Below are 16,429 nucleotides of genomic sequence, written 5' to 3' on the forward strand. Positions count from 1 at the left end.
TAACAGCTGGTCCTATGTGTGTAGTACCTTCTATAACAGCTGGTCCTATGTGTGTAGCACCTTCTATAACAGCTGGTCCTATGTGTGTAGCACCTTCTATAACAGCTGGTCCTATGTTGTAAAAGGCAAGGCAAGGCAAGGCAGCTTTATTTGTATAGCACATTTCAGCAACAGGGCAATTCAAAGTGCTTTACATAAAACATTAAAGAGCAGTTAAAAACAATTGAAAACAATTTAAAAACATTAATAAACAAATTAAAAACATTAAAAGAACAAGAATAAAATTTATAGTGCAGTATAAGAATAAAAGTTACAGTGCAGTATAAGAAATTAAAGTTAATAGATTATTTAAAGAAAAGCAACATCAAAAGATAGGTCTTTAGCTTAGATTTAAAAGAACTGAGAGTTGCAGCGGACCTGCAGGTTTCTGGGAGTTTGTTCCAGATATGTGGAGCATAAAAACTGAACGCTGCTTCCCCCTGTTTAGTTCTGACTCTGGGTACAACAAGTAGACCTGTCCCAGACGACCTTAGAGGTCTGGGTGGGTCATAATGTAGTAGCAGATCAGAAATGTATTTTGGCCCTAAACCGTTTAGTGATTTATAAACCAGTAAAAGTATTTTGAAATCAATTCTTTGAGGCACTGGAAGCCAGTGTAGAGACTTCAGTACTGGAGTGATGTGATCCACTTTCTTGGTCTTAGTGAGGACTCGAGCAGCAGCGTTCTGAATCAGCTGCAGCTGTCTGATTGAGTTTTTGGGAAGACCTGTAAAGACTCCGTTACAGTAGTCAAGTCTACTGAAGATAAAAGCATGGACAAGTTTTTCCAGATCCTGCTGAGACATAAGTCCTTTAACCCTTGATATATTTTTAAGGTGATAATAGGCTGATTTTTTAATTATGTTAATGTGGCTTTTAAAATTCAGGTCTGAGTCCATGACTACACCAAGATTTCTGGCTTTGTCTGTTGTTTTTAACATTGTCGTTTGAAGCTGAGTGCTGACTTTCAATCGTTCCTCTTTTGCTCCAAAAACAACCACCTCCGTTTTTTCTTCATTTAATTTAAGAAAGTTCTGGCACATCCAGTCATTAATCTGTTCAATGCACATATTTAATTGTTGTATTGGGCTATAGTTCCCTGGTGATAAGGTTATGTAAATTTGGGTGTCATCCGCATAACTATGGTAACTTATTTTGTTGTTTTCCATAATCTGAGCCAGTGGAAGCATGTAGATGTTGAACAGAAGAGGCCCCAGAACTGAGCCTTGGGGAACTCCGCACGTCATATTTGTATGCTCAGATGTATAATTACCTATAGACACAAAATAGTCCCTATTCTTTAAATAGGATTCAAACCACTTTAGTACTGAGCCAGAAAGACCAACCCAGTTTTCCAATCGGTCAAGCAATATGTCATGGTCTACCGTATCAAATGCAGCACTGAGATCAAGTAATACTAAGACTGAAATTTTGCCACTATCTGTGTTTAAGTGGATGTCATTAAAGACTTTAACAAGAGCCGTCTCAGTGCTGTGGTGTGGTCGAAAACCTGACTGGAAGGCATCAAAACTGTTGTTTAACGATAAGAAAAGGTTGAGTTGTTGACAAACCACTTTTTCTATGATTTTACTTAAAAATGGAAGGTTTGATATTGGCCTATAGTTGCTCATTAGTGTTGTGTCTAGATTGTTCTTTTTTAGGAGTGGCTTGATGACTGCAGTTTTCAGGGCCTGTGGGAAGATACCTGAGAGCAGAGATGTGTTTACAATCTGTAGAAGATCTGAAGCCAAACAATTCAAAACATTTTTGAAAACACCCGTTGGTAGAATATCAAGGCAACAGGAGGAGGTTTTCAGATGTTGTATAATGTCCTCCAGGTTTTAAAGGTTGATTGTATGAAATTGTGTCATGTTGGAATTTGTTTTGCATGCACACTGTGACAACACATATCCTGTACTTGATATGGAAGCACTTACTGTTTGTCTAATTTTCTGAATTTTGTCTGTGAAGAAGGAGGCAAAGTCATTGCAAGCCTTGGTAGACAACAGTTCCGATGCTACTGGTACTGGAGGGTTAGTTAATCTATCAACAGTAGCAAACAAAGCACGTGAATTATTATTGTTTCTGGCAATAATGTCAGAGAAGAAGGACCGCCTTCCATTTCTTAGTTCCAGATTATAAATGCGAAGTCTCTCTTTATAGGTGTTATAATGGACCTGGAGATTAGATTTTCGCCAACTGCGTTCAGCTTTTCGACACTCTCTTTTTCTGTTCTCACAACTATAAAATTTCTCCATGGAGATCTTTTCTTACCAGAGACAGCTTTGATCTTAGTGGGAGCAATATCATCAATAACATGCGTAATTTTACAGTTGATTTATCGACAAGCTCGAAAGTGACTGAGACCCCAGTGAGGAGTGTAGAGGAGAAAAGCTGAATGAATTTTTCACTGGTGTTTTCAGTGATATACCGTTTTCTGATTAACTTTGTTTGAACACTTTTTGGCACAGAGATAGTGCCGTAAAGAAAAACACAGGAATGATCAGAGAGAGCAACATCAGTCACCACAACCTTGGGAATGTTCAGACCCTTTGTGATAATCAAGTCCAGAGTGTGCCCCTTATTGTGCGTGGGCTGTGTCACATGCTGAGTTAGTCCATAGCTCTCAAAAACACAACACAGTTCTTTGGTCCCTCTGTCCTGGGGTTGTCAACATGAATGTTAAAATCACCAGCAATAATTACACGGTCAAAGTTAATACAAATTATAGACAGCAGTTCAGTAAAGTCGTCAAAAAGGATGCACAGTATTTAGGTGGCCTGTAGATATTTAGAAGTAGAGCTTGAGGGGAGGATCTTAGCTGAAGAGCCACATATTCAAAAGAAGCAAAATTTCCGTAAGATAATTGCGTACATTGAAATGAGTCATTAAACAAAATGGGCGACCCCACCTCCTTTCTTATTCACTCTATTCTCACTCATAAAACTAAAGTTAGGGGGCTGACTCAATGAGAACAGCAGCACTGTTATTATGGTCCAACCAGGTTTCAGTTAAAAACATAAAATCAAGATTGTGCTTGATAATAAAATCATTGATTAAAAATGATTTCGCCAACCCAGCCACACCTAACGTTTAGTAGGGCTAGTGTAGTGCGTTTTCATTTTTGGGACAGACTGTGGCTGACGAGAATGGATATTAAATTTGCAAAGTTTGCAGTTACGTGCTTATTCGCCATTCTTTTTCTATTACCTATCACAACATAAATTGTGGAAGAACCTAATACGCAGGGCCCGGGCTTCGTCTTGGAAAGAGTCATGAGTGCTACTAGGCATGCAGCCTGGACCCGGCCCATATCAGTTAACGCTTACTGCATTTTGCACACAAGCATCCTTATCAGTTTGGGGAGAAGGAGTTAGCTGCCGTCCTTGAGGGGGCAGAGGTGCCTGGCGTGTTTCCGATGGGAGAAGGAAGGGGGCATACTTGGTTCCAGCATTCACCAGCTGCTTCATCTGGTCAGTGAACTCCAACATGGGGATGGGGGAAGAGGGGAGAGCGACGTATCCTTAAAGAGGTCCTCAAAGCTGTCGTGGTTGTCCAAGGGGTTTGAGGAGTGTTGGACGGGTGAGAAGGGGTGTTGAGATTTCTCATCTCCGCTCTTTGGTCTCCCATGGTTAAATCTTTGCTCAGGTGGGGGCTGTGGTGGCTCACTGCCGCACTTTGTTGTGTCTTCCTCTTGTTTTGGTTCATCTTGTCTCGGTTCCTTGGCCAAGGGAGCAGATGTGTGGCGAAAGAAAAGTAAAGAGAAAGTAAAGTAGGCTAGAGGTGAACAGCTTTACTCCTGACTTGTTAAGGAATAGTCCATCTGCTTTAAAAAAGATGTCTGCAGAAAATGTTAAAATTGTCAATGAACTGCAGAGAATGGTTGTTGGTACATGCAGTTGAAAGCCATCTGTTCAGTGCCAACAGTCTACCGAATCTCTCAGCTCCTCCTCTGACTGGCGGTATAGGGCCACTGATAAACACCTTTGCATTTAGGGAGCTGACTGCGTTCAGCAGATTCATAAAGTCACGATTCAGCACTTCAGACTCTTGCTTTACAACATCATTTGACCCTATATGCAGTATAATGTTCTTCACAGTTGGGTGTGCTGCTATGATATCCTGGATTCTTTGGGCGGCCAGTGGGCGCGCAGACACCATGTCTTTGGGAAAACAGAGTATTTTGGTGTTTTTACTGCTTTTTATATCTTTCACAGCAGAGTCACCCACAATCAGAGTTTGGGGCCCAGTTGTTAGCTTTCCCTGTAGCTTTTTCCTTTTAGAATTGCTCTCAGTCCTTACCCTGCTGTGTGACGATGAGACGTAATCCAGGTCATGTCCAGGGTCCTGCAGCAGAGGAGCAAATCTGTTCTTCACCTGCACACTCAGTTGTTGGGGAGGCATTTTGTTGCTGATTTTCCCTTTGGCAGCTGTCCACGACTGTGTCCTGCTAAGCACAGGGGTTGAAGAGGCGCTCTGCCTGGGTGGTAATGCAGGCCAGGCGGTCATATCACAAATCTCAGGGCTGTGCTCTGCCCGTTAGTCGTCCTCCCATTTCCCAGGAAAATGATTTACTCTTAGGCTTTGCACCAAAGAGTTCCAGGGAGGACTGCCACTTGTTGATTTATTATCCGTTCCACAGCCCTCTTGTTTCTTTGTGGTCTTGCTGGTGCTAGTTAGCCGTGTGTTAGCATACTTTTGTCCATTGTTTTGGGTCACTGGTAAAGTGGTGTCATTTCCACATGATCTGTTCACTTCCACGTTTACTTCTAACCGGGTAAATTTTGGTTTCCAGAACTGCAATCTTCTGAAGGAGTTTGTAGTAGTCCTCTATGGAGAAGGGTGGCATCTTGCTGCTAATTAGCTTTAGCTACAGTCACTTTAGGACAGGCTTAAGCTATTGGTAGGCCACGCTCCCCGCGCAGAAAAATGTTCAAAAATGACAGTAGCCTACTATGTCTACAAAAATGTATAGTCCAGTGATTTATAAGTATCCAAGAGACGCTGCTCATAGTTTCTCTCAGAGGAAAAGCAAGATTATCAGCAGAAATATGCAAGCAGAAGCAGGAGCAAGCAGTAGAGCGTCTGCACTGTAAGAAGCAGAAGGCACCTTCTATAACAGCTGGTCCTATGTGTGTAGTAACTTCTATAACAGCTGGTCCTATGTGTGTAGCACCTTCTATAACAGCTGGTCCTATGTGTGTAGTACCTTCTATAACAGCTGGTCTTATGTGTGTAGTACCTTCTATAACAGCTGGTCCTATGTGTGTAGCACCTTCTATAACAGCTGGTCCTATGTGTGTAGCACCTTCTATAACAGCTGGTCCTATGTGTGTAGTACCTTCTATAACAGCTGGTCCTATGTGTGTAGTACCTTCTGTAACAGCTGGTCCTATGTGTGTAGTACCTTCTGTAACAGCTGGTCCTATGTGTGTAGTACCTTCTGTAACAGCTGGCCCTATGTGTGTAGTACCTTCTATAACAGCTGGCCCTATGTGTGTAGTACCTTCTATAACAGCTGGTCCTATGTGTGTAGTACCTTCTATAACAGCTGGTCCTATGTGTGTAGTACCTTCTATAACAGCTGGTCCTATGTGTGTAGTACCTTCTGTAACAGCTGGTCCTATGTGTGTAGTACCTTCTATAACAGCTGGTCCTATGTGTGTAGTACCTTCTGTAACTGCTGGTCCTATGTGTGTAGTACCTTCTGTAACAGCTGGTCCTATGTGTGTAGTACCTTCTGTAACAGCTGGTCCTATGTGTGTAGTACCTTCTATAACAGCTGGTCCTATGTGTGTAGTACCTTCTATAACAGCTGGTCCTATGTGTGTCGTACCTTCTATAACAGCTGGTCCTATGTGTGTAGTACCTTCTATAACAGCTGGTCCTATGTGTGTAGTACCTTCTATAACAGCTGGTCTTATGTGTGTAGTACCTTCTATAACAGCTGGTCCTATGTGTGTAGTACCTTCTATAACAGCTGGTCCTATGTGTGTAGTACCTTCTATAACAGCTGGCCCTATGTGTGTAGCACCTTCTGTTGCTAAATGACAAGCCTTCAAACATGAACTGGGATCAGAGGTCAATATTTCAAAGCAGGAGTGATGTATCCTCTTCAGACTGACAAATGTTACTCTCCAGGTTGAGACCTTTTCAACAATGTGTTTGCTATAGCCCTACGACAAGGTTTTAATTTTTACATATCTTGGTTTCCAAGCAATACTTTATTGTCCCCAGAGGGATATTTGCCTTGAGTTCAAATGCTTCACACATAACATTTGACATATTGTTTTATCATACAGCTGACATATACTTACAATAAAAAACATAAACAAAGTGATATGTAGTCAGACTGAATCACATCAGACAGCCACAATCTATTGCTCATCTTTCACAAACAGTGAGCAAGAGCAACACATAACCATATGCGTCATATCATGAAGCAATTCCCCTGCAGCCTCAAGCAACATTATTTAAAGTTTTATTAGAGGTAGGTCCAAATAGGCCTATAGTTTTGAAATATTTAGTTTAAATTGGGTTACCCTATTTCTTCTGCTAGAGGATAAGTAATTAATACTTGGCATGGAGAATAAAGATGGATCAGACCATATTCTCTGTGCTTGCCTGGGGAGACAACCATCTGACAAGCAAGCTTTAAATGAGATGTTTTTAGATATCACCATGCTTTCTGACATATGAATATGCTCTGTAATGCAGCCTTGTACAACATAAACCCTCTGATTCACCGGGAGTGTCTGCTCTAAATGATAACACATACTTTGAACATGGGCCTTCCAGCCAAAGGTGTTGTCCATATGAACACCAAGGTGCCCATTGATTGGTTCATCATTTATGACCTCTGATGCCCTCTGACCCATGTCAGGACCAACTCCTCAGTTTGTGAAATAGTTGAATGAGATGGGTGAGTTGTGTCTGTATGCAGTATATAGGCTGAGCTAGAAGTCTGCCAAAAATGCCAAAACACATGTTGTATATGTACACGTACCCATACAAATCTATATACATCTTACTCTGTGAACAAATATCCTCGGCAACAATCTGCTTATCCTTTTAATTTCCTGAAAATGCTTCCTAAAACTACTGTGTTATGGAAGTTTCTGTGTAGCAGGAGTGGGTTTAGAAAGTTAAAAAGTGAAAAAATAAAGACAATAGCATATTAAACCAAGTTAGGTTTTTGTATTTTATTAAAAATATAATTGCAATTATGGGAAGAACATGAATTTCACAAAAGACAGCAGCGCAGTGTGGAAACAGGAACACTGAGTTTAAGACCGGAGGTGGCAGGGGAGGAGGAGGGTCGAGCGCTTTGCCTGAAACGACAGCTGACAGCACAGGGAGAGAACAGATTTAAAGCAGAGTTGCAAAGCTGTGATTGGCCCTTGAATTTCGTGGGCAAGTCTGATTGGTTTAACTGAAAGCATCACTTCCAAACAGCTAATGTGATTTAAGAATGAGTAGTGATTGGCTTAATGACGTCTTCCTGAAAGAATTTGCGCTGAGCTTCATATACATCTTCAGAGTGACAGCACACACGGACTTGGCTTATCACGACTCTACATTTGTCACAGGCAATCTGATACACATGAAGACAATCGAAAAACACAAGAGACATCTCAGAGCCATTTTGTTCTTTCCCCTCTGCCCTACTTTCACCCTGAGGTCACCTGACCTGTACATCTCAACTGGCAAGGGAGGAGTGAATAGGCAGAGGAAGATAGTTTACTGTGACCTTGTACCTTTATCAGTTCAGATAAACAGTGCTCACATTATGTTCCAGACTTTGTGATTCTCACTTAATTAGAATCAGAATCTACATGTGGGAATGAGATAAACTCCCTTTCAGCATTGTGAGAGAAACTTAAACAGAAATAAGACAAGAATATAAAGAATCATGCTTAAATGTAAATTTGCCATTACACTCCACTTTTTTGATTACAACCTAATCACAAATAAACAAATTACTTTTATGATTATATATTTGCAAATAGCATCTTCCATGTTCTTCTGCTGTCAGAGGTTCGTCCATTAACACTTGACAAATCGTAGGAAACAAGTCTTTACCACTGTCTCGTGCGTGTGTGTGTGTGTGTGTGTGTGTGTGTGTGTGTGTGTAGTCCCCTTCTTGGCTGTTCTGAGCCTCTGTAAGAAAGGAGCATTTAAACACACTTCTTTTCTAAGTCTGATCTATGTCATCATTGATTCAAAAATATTGCTACATTAGGGTTAGTCAATTAAACAAGGTTCATACATATAGTTATAGTGGACAAAGTAAGTACTGATTCCAAACTGTAAACATTTTCTGTTACCAGCAATATTCCATTAAAAATACGGAGTGTCTATTTGCACCCCCGGTACGAATAGCCTCGGCCACACAGCTGAGCTATTTACACCCTGTGACGTAACAACAAAAAAACGTTGCTCGTGTGCACCGAAATCATGGCGGACATTCATCTTCCATGACCGCAGAAACTGGCATATTAGGGAAGTTTTGTCTCTAAAGTTTATAACAATTGAATTTCTAGCGGAAAATGGATACTACATTTGCGCTTTCTGTCTTCAGTGAAAGCATACAACCGTTAGTTTGTTAGTTAGTACCTATTTTTTTGTATATAGTATGGTAACCTAGCAACCGAGGCTTGAAGAAACCAAGTGGTAAACAGTTGCTCAATTTCCTGAAAGAACTGCTAGGTGAGTGGTTAGTACGCTTAACTTTGGTATGGGAGTTTGGAGTTTGATTTCCCTGTGTGGTGATCTTACTTTTTTAAATTTGGATTGGATAATTTGCATGCAATTGCGCAAGTCAGACGCAATTTTTTTTTTGCAGGGTGGTAGGGGAAGACTCTGCCTGCTCTGGTTGGGTTGGTTAGGTTTAGGCAAGAGGAGTGGGATTGGTTATGGTTAGGGTAAGAATGTCAGGGCGATAATATTCCAAAAAGGTGTAATACATGAGTAGTATGGATAACTGTGTGTAAATATATGCCAAGGTACTGTAAATGCACAGGGGTGCAAATAGCATACATTGATATTTGTACCAGACGGGGTATTAATAGAACACATTGCTGTGTGCACCGACGGGGTACTAATAGCATTCATTTCTAATTGCACCAGGGTACGAAGAGCACTTCTAATTGCACCAGGGTGCAAATAGCATACACTGCTAATTGTACCAGGGATGCAAATAGCATACACTTCTAATTAAACCAGGGGTGCAAATAGCATACACTTCTAATTGTACCAGGGGTGCAAATAGCATACACTGCTAATTGTACCAGGGGTGCAAATAGCATACACTTCTAATTAAACCAGGGGTGCAAATAGCATACACTTCTAATTGTACCAGGGGTGCAAATAGCATACACTTCTAATTGTACCAGGGGTGCAAATAGCATACACTTCTAATTGTACCAGGGGTGCAAATAGCATACACTGCTAATTGTACCAGGGGTGCAAATAGCATACACTTCTAATTGTACCAGGGGTGCAAATAGCATACACTTCTAATTGCACCAGGGGTACAAATAGCATACACTTCTAATTGTACCAGGGGTGCAAATAGCATACACTTCTAATTGTACCAGGGGTGCAAATAGCATACACTGCTAATTGTACCAGGGGTGCAAATAGCATACACTGCTAATTGTACCAGGGGTGCAAATAGCCTCACCCTTAAAAATATTATCTAAGTAAGAAAGGTATCATAAAAATATGTACTTAAGGTATAAAAAAGCAACAATATAGAAAAGTCCTCACATCTTTTTAAACTGGAAACGATCAAAGCAGTTTTCTGTCAATGAACTAATTGATTAAGCAACTAATCATTTCAGCTGGACTTATATTTACTTATATATACTATATATTTGTTGGGCAGTTTGATGACAATAAAACATTATATTTCATAAACGTATGTTTTGTGTACAAAAATACACTAATTCTTCTTAACCCAAATATATCAGATTACAATAGCATCTGTAAGCATTTGACAAAACTTTGATACTAACTTTTTTGTCTTTGAAATCCAAATTAGTTATTCCTAAAAATGACAATTTGTCTTTTTTGTTTATCACCTATATGACAATAGAAAGATTTTATTGAACCCACACTGGGGAAATTCCCTAGTTACAGCAGCTCAAAATTTCAATAACAAAAATATACTTAGTCTTTGTCAGCTTTATTTTAAAGGTTTTTAGCACTTTACTTTTGTATGTTCACAATTTTCATCAGCTTTTGGCATTTTGGAAAAAACATATTTTACTCCATTAATAGGAAAACTATCATTTAAATATCCCTCAGATAAAGGCAAGAAGTAGGTCAAACATAATTGACTTCTGATTGAAAGTAACTGTTAAATTTAACTCCTATACAATCCATCAATAGGAAACCCATTGTCCTAATTCCAAAGTACATTTAGCTCTCTGGCTCTCTGGCACCAGCAGGAACTGGCCTCTTGTTTTTTATAAACTTTTTCCTACGAGGCATTTGAGTCAATTCCAGTTTTGATGTTGGTGTGCTGAAAGCTCAGAGACAGAAGGTCTTGTGGCAGACTCCTCCTCTGGAAACGCCTGCTGTAACCTGAGCCAGTCTCTCATAGACCATCATCCAGTGCACTTCTCTATCTCTCTAAAGCTCTTGTTTCCTCTAAGCTTTTCCTGACTGAATTGTTATCCCTTTTATATACAAGGTGTATTAGTATATTATATATTATCTTTATAGTATAAAGGTATTATCTTTTACTGTTTATATGATTTATCTTTAATTTATATCTTACTTTTCGTGTAAGTTTTATCTTTAACCTCCCTCCTGAATTACTTTTGCATCATCATCATTGAGATGGCGCCGCATATGGTGACTCGGTGAGTTTGTGCATGTTGCTTTAATGTTTTAATGTGATTTGCACTTACGATACCAAGACACATCCCTCGTGTGTGTAAACATACTTGGCAATAAAGCTTTTCTGATTCTGATTCTGATTCTGATCAAAAATACAATATATTTTAATAATTAAACGTGTTGTAACTTCAATAAGCATAAAATGAGAGTAAATATTAAATGAATTATGTTTATACCATTGTCTTAGTACATTACTCATAATGTACATCATTAAACATTTTCATTTAGATGTTAGTCTTAATCATATCTCATGTTAAAGTTGTTGATACATTTAATTATCATGGTTTCAAACCATCTCAGCACTAAACCTCACACAACTTCCACAGGTCACCAGGAAAGATGCAGCAACTGCAAGAAATTAGAAACATGCAATTTCTAGGAAGTCTTTGAATGGATCATTTGAATCATTTAGAAAACAATTTAAAACAATTTAAAAGCATTAAAAGACAATAATGAAATGTAAAGAGCAGTTAGAAAACAATTAAAAACAATTTAAAAACATTAAAAGACAAGAATAATAATTTAGTGGTTTTATAACCTGTATAACAGAAACAAATAGTTCAATGGATCATTTCTTTAAAAGAAAAGGAAATTACCAAAATAAAATGTTTTCAACATCAATATCAATTAATAATTTAGTTTTAAACAATTTGTGATATAGCAAACCAAAACCTCACTAGAGTACGATATTAAATGAACTGTTTTCAGGCTGAAATCTCATATCAACCTGTATTGGTTTCAATATAACCAATACACTACGACGAATTAAATAAAAATATGTTGTTTATTTTATTTTTATCTTTAGTTTGCAACACAAAGTTATACTAATCGCTGTCTGCTATTTATAAAAATCATTATGAATTAAAGTTTTTAGGCCTATAGAGCAAACCTAAGTACTTCTAATTTGACGTCTATTTATCCAATTTGTTACCTGATAAGAAAACTTATTACATTCTATAATTTATGATAAAAACTGTACCAAAAGCATTGCTGAACCTAAATTCCACATGCACAACTCCTGTTTTTCTCTTATCTCTGTGTGTGTGTGTGTGGTGCTATGGTCTTGCTCCTCTGTAAGCCTAGTCTACAGTGAGGGGTTACCAAGGTTACCAATCACTTCACTGAGTGGCTCTGCTGCTCTTGTTGTGGTTGTTAGATGTCATCAGGAATTTGTGCCTTTTGCAGTGAGATATAATACGTTATCAGGTGGTCATCACACCATGGTGTGTCTGGTGGGTGTCCTCTTCACCCAAGTCCAATGTGTGGAGGTGCTGTAAACAAAATCTCAAAGGGTGACAGGTTAAGACACTTGAACATGAGCATTTTCATTGTCAAGGGTAGGCATGTTGCATTTTGAAGGCAAACCACTATACTTGAGATTTTGGTTGGAATTCTCCATTTTGGAATTATTTCAGTGAGTAAGGCTTTGGCTAATACACTGGCTGTCTGTTTTGACATGACACATGCCTGACAGTAGTCTTGATCCAAAAAATAATTTGTGAACCAATGTTGTTTCACTCTTGTGAAACAATTGTTTTTCCCTCAATTGTATTTCCATCATACTAATCATTCCCCCTTTATACTTGGTTTTAACCCATGTGTCAACTTTGCAAAATTAGGAAAGAAAAGGCTGGATAGCCTTCTGTTAGGACAATGAGCTCCACTGCTTGTACTGAGAGATGAGATGGCAGAGGTCCAGATCAGATAGCATCAGAATCAGGTACAACAGAGAACCCCACACGGTTCAGGCCAGTGCTGGAGTCTCTGGAAGAAGAACTGTCAACATAATAAATGAAACCAAGGTTAGTGAGAGGTGTGTCAGAGAGGTCAGGTCGTGGTATTCAGACCCCCTGTAGCTCTGCAACACAATTGTTCCTCTCTGTCATCTGGTGTGTGGAGAAGAAAAATCAGGGTTAAGAACAGTTCATCTGTTAGAGTGACATTTGGCAATCTAACAGAGTAGTAATATCCTCCAAGTACGCTAAAGTTAGCCATGGCGTTCCACAAGGCTCAGTGCTTGGACCAATTCTATTCTCCTTATATATGCTACCACTTGGTAATATTATTAGGAAACACTCAATTAACTTTCACTGTTATGCGGATGACCAATTATACTTGTCAATCAAACCAGATGAAACCAGTCAGTTAGCTAAACTTCAAGCATGCATTAAAGATATAAAATCCTGCATGACCTACAACTTTCTGATGTTAAACTCTAACAAAACTTATTATTATTGTGCTGGGCCCTAAACACCTCCGAACTTCATTATCTACAGATATAGCTACTCTGGATGGTATTGGTCAGGTATGGGAGTATTGTGTTGATCGCTGAGCTCATGTCAACAAACAGCATCCTTACATATGTGTTCTGATGTTCCAGGTGTGTTAGTGCTGAGTGGAGAGCTGTTGTAACTGCATTATCTGTCAATCTGTTGGTCCAAACTGATGTTTATCAAGATCTGCAGGGGTGGCAGCCTTTATATTTATTCATTTATTTATCTTTTAAAACACTTGGCAATGATGGGGGAAAGAGCAATTGGTCTGAAAACATGAACACATTGTGTAAGACACTCAGATAATTTCAGTGTTGGTTGAAAGAAAATATATTTAATATAATATTATATATATTCATTCTTTCTTTAGTGCTGCATTTTATATTCGATTTAATGTTCAATTAGTTCAATAAAGGAAAGTTGGAAATTATTTCCTTTCATTAGTTTAAAATTAAACTAGCAGTTTGTTGGATTTTAGCAGAATACTGAAAGTAAGAACTGAGAACACTTTTATATCGTTAAGTTATATCATTATCGTGATATTCAAGAACGTTATCGCATATTTATTTTGTGTCTCTTTGCTGTTGTTTTGTGTCTTCATGGTCGTTTTGTGTCTGAATTGCTGTTTTGTTTGTTTTTGTGGTACTTGTGTGTGTGTGTCATTTTCAATGTGCAGGGTGAAACCACCTAGTTAAGGTCATATATATATATTAAATATTACGGAAAGATGGTGGATGGGGTTACAAAATGTAAGTTTCAGTGACAAACGGGACAAGAACAGGACACAAACCCCTGTTGGGAATTCGAAGGGTACAGATTAAATTATTGGCAAATTATAGAAGACGTGTTATCAATATTAATAAAGTTATGAATACAGTATTAATTACCAAAGTGAGAAACAATCAAAACGGGGCACCACCCTGGTACCAGGGACCAATAATCAAACTGTGAAACAGTCTCATTTAGGTGGTGTTCCCTTTAAAATACAGATCTGAATTATTTTGGTTAATTTATCTGGTATATTCTAAAGGAACAAAATGAAGGGTGAATTCGAGCAACTGACTGTGTTCAACCAGCTTGTTATTACAACAAATACGCGAAACAGACATCTGCTATTTAAAGTATAATAGAATTTATTTAACTTCAAAATCATCAATGGCCAATTGATAATTCTTCAATCAATCAAAACCAATATACCGTTTTTTAAACTACAACAAAAAAACGGAAAGAAACAAGCATGTGGGGAGACAGGTCTGTGTGTGTGTGTGTGTGTTTGTGTGTGTGTGTGTGAGTGAGTGTGTGTGTGTGTGGAGGTTTGGAGGATTGAGGAGGACAAAAGGGTAGGATTGAAGTAGTTGTTCAAGTGGTTAACCCCCAAGATTTTTTTTAAGCATCCAAGATGGCTATCCACGGCGAAATTTGACGGAATGACATTTGGTTTTCTACGCTGTTACGGGCAAAGAGGGAACACACCCCGGAGTGCTATTTTTCACAGCTCAGTCAGGTCAGCAGTAGTTGGTAAATGCTTTTAGCTGCTACAGACCTCTGCTATGTCGGAAACGGTGCTCCGCATGGTGCTCTGGTAGTTTGTGGTTCAGTTAACCCGATAAAAGGGGACTATGAGCCGGTTACAGAGCACCGCGAGCTCCCAGTCGTTTCGGCAGACATTACAAAAAGAAAGTGTAAGTTTAGGCGCCAAAACGACTAGTTAAGTTCAGGGAAAAGATCATGGTTGGGATTAAAACACACAATGAACATGCTTTTTCTGGGTGAAAGTATTTTGTTTTCCTGGGACAGTCCTGTGTTTTATGACCCATCCAACTACCCTGGTAGACAAAGTTATCTTCCGTTTTGTAAATGTGTTAATGTGTGTATTTGTTAGGATAATTATTTATCAAAGAATGGACAAAATCACTGGAGTTATCTTAAAAGCTGGTTTACTTGCAAGTAGAGTCAGTTTATAGCACTCACAGCATGAGTACAGAAAATGACTGAAGGTTTTTCACAACAGTGTCTTTTTGAAGGAGTTGGGAGTCAAGATCGTTATTCGGTTCATGTAATCGGTAGATTTTCTTCTTATCTCCGGTCATGCCCCGCATCTCCTCCACATAATGCGCTCTGCCCTTAGGATACAGCCTGTGCTCTTTGCAAGGTCACTCAGCTTTCATGATTAGCCCATGAAAGACAGAAATCCTAAAACAAACAAACAAAGTTTGGATGCAAATGGTTTAACAGAGAAAAAGAAGCAAAAACCATTCTAAGCATCATTTTTCTACCAGTATTGTTGAAGCTGAATAACGAGGTCCTGTTTATTTGTTTGTCCCCAGAGAGAATACATTGATATCATCATAAAGAGATCCTGTGTCACAGTGGGATTAATAAATCAAACACAACGCAGAAGTCCACCGGTTAAACACACATTGTTCATCACATCCAGACACCATCATACACCACTGACTAAACCTGTTTGAGTCGTTACTCGCTCTGATCTTTGACCTGTGTCTTTAAATTACCTCATGAGTCGCGAGTCTCTAGTATCATTAACTTAGATCAGTTCAGTCCTACTACAATTCAATCTAAAATGATAACAGCACCACACACAAACCTATTGCAACATTAGCTGTTAATAGTCCTAGCCATCTCAGCTGCCAAAAGCTTTATAACTTACAATTTCATAGGCAACCACAACTCCACATGTCAACTCCTGACCCGCAGACTCAGAGCCGGAAACATTTCAAGCTCGGAGACCATGGGACTCTTGAGTACACAAGTCAGTCGGTCGCGTGAATCAGCCAGCTACGTTGTCATGAGTGGATCTGTAGAGTGAGTGAAGTCTCTCCTCGAGTCAGGTTGAAAAGAAAATCCACAACAAAAGCCATTCTTTAATTTCTGAAATAACATGAAAATAGATTATAGGTTTGGTGTATAGATGTAGCATATCAAAATTAGGTCGATCGATTTAAAAAAAAAAAAAAAGTATTCACTGTGGGCATTTCTCCGTTCCTGTTTCTATGTCTACATTGAAAGCCTATATATTGCTTAGGCTACACTAAGTTAAGTAAAAAATGCTCTATTTCCCGTGACTAAATGGCTCTCCTGTGAGCAGCTGCATGAGGTGGCAAGTAGGACTGAGTTTTCTTGGTGATTTAGCAATACTGACTCAAGTGACTCAAGTGACTCGCACAACCCGGATCAGTTTAGTGAGAGAC

The sequence above is a fragment of the Perca fluviatilis genome, chromosome 12 (genome assembly GCF_010015445.1).
Source record: "Perca fluviatilis chromosome 12, GENO_Pfluv_1.0, whole genome shotgun sequence".
Lineage (NCBI taxonomy): Eukaryota > Metazoa > Chordata > Actinopteri > Perciformes > Percidae > Perca > Perca fluviatilis.